This window comes from Bombus vosnesenskii, unplaced genomic scaffold (genome assembly GCF_011952255.1).
Source record: "Bombus vosnesenskii isolate JDL3184/JDL3185 unplaced genomic scaffold, Bvos_JDL3184-5_v1.1 scf7180000013488, whole genome shotgun sequence".
Classification (NCBI taxonomy): Eukaryota; Metazoa; Arthropoda; class Insecta; order Hymenoptera; family Apidae; genus Bombus; species Bombus vosnesenskii.
In genome coordinates, this window is record NW_022883079.1 from 12,766 (window position 1) to 14,262 (window position 1,497).

The following is a 1,497-nucleotide window of genomic DNA, read 5'->3' on the forward strand; positions in this document are numbered from 1 at the left end:
AGTGTTTATGACGGTCCTCGGGCTAGCCGATCACGTACTGTGGAGACGCGTCGACATCTGGTAAACATCCTGCCCGGAGAATAGGATCTGCGTGTGGCAAGCTACGGGACAGAAACCGTTGGAATGTTTACTGCCACGTGCCGCTACAAATCTTTCTTTTAAGGAGAGCTATAGGATTACTCAATGCCTTTGTTGGGTGGAGAGTTCGTCCCGTTGACCGCGGCTACGTTCGGCGACTAATTGTCGCCTTGAGCCCAAGCTCATTGTCACAAGTCTCAAACAAATACAATTGGTTAGAATGACGGCAAATCGTTTAGTTACAACTGTAGATTTTAATTACAATGTTTTTATGGATTTTCCCGAGGTTTCAGAGGGAAGGCACCGTTGTCCTCTTATCTCCGACATATATAAATTATATTTAAGAAGTTTGGGATAGTTTAAAGATGAAATAAATTGCTTTTTAAGTTTAATCTCTTACTTTGGACGAAATCAAGTTTCTCTGGAATTTGGTGGAGTTTAAGATTTGATATCGGTGTCGTAGGAGTTATGTGACACTTTAAGGTGGAATAAATCTAGCGAGGAGTTTAAGGTGCGGCAAAGGAGCGTGGAATGTTGCAATAGAAATTTATTGCAGTGTTAGTGCATTGGTAGATTGATCAAATTTACGTGTAGCGTGGGTAACCAATGGTAAATATTTTGCAATGTGTATAATTTCTCAGTAATTTGAAGCTTATAAAATCTATTGACAACTAATGGAAATTGTTGATTTAACAGATCAATTTTAAATTCCTCGTTAATCTAAACTTTTTTAATCCTATTTACAGCTAAACCTTACGACGAAAAATTAACGAAGTGGAATAAAAATGGCATTGTGATTCTTCTCGTCGTGTATTGGTGTCACATCAAATTTAAGAGACAGTTTTACTTGCGGATGCTGCATGTTACGTTGGTGAAGTCGACGAAAGCGTAAAATAGGAACTCGTCCGAAATACACTAACGCGGAAGGTTAAATTTAACGCAAGAGGCTGAGAAATTAGTTTAGAACTCGAAGTTTCATTGGTACGACGCTCTTGAAACGCATTCAAAGAGGTCGGTGACCTCGAAAGGGGATGAACGCAACTGTTTCGTGGGAATTTCTTATTGTGGCTTATTTGGATGAAGCTGCTTTAAAATCAGCGCTGGATTCGTCTGTATTTTGCCCGGAAATCATAAAATGTTTAGGCCAGGCGACTCCATGTACAGAAAATGTTATGTCCACTTTTTACGTCCGTAGAATTCAACTCTTTACTACTATGCACTTCTTCTCCAAAAAAATATCGCGTTTCAATATTAAAAAAGTTTCAATAATATACTATCCATTAGAAGAATGATAACCTGATAACCTTACAAATTATTAGTATTAACAAATTCTTATTGTCGTATAGAAATGCCAACTATTGCTTTGGTAAAACAAACAAAGGAATTTTACAGGTAAATTTTACAAATTACAAGTCATCT

At 37.6% G+C, this 1,497-nt stretch overlaps 1 long non-coding RNA gene across 1 annotated transcript; it reads left to right on the forward strand.

Annotated features, from left to right (window-relative positions):
• Window positions 1-489: 489 nt before the first annotated feature.
• LOC117238376 lies at window positions 490-858 on the forward strand. The gene is made up of 2 exons (XR_004494197.1): window positions 490-687; window positions 825-858. It is a non-coding gene; the product is annotated as an uncharacterized LOC117238376 (long non-coding RNA).
• Window positions 859-1,497: the final 639 nt, after the last annotated feature.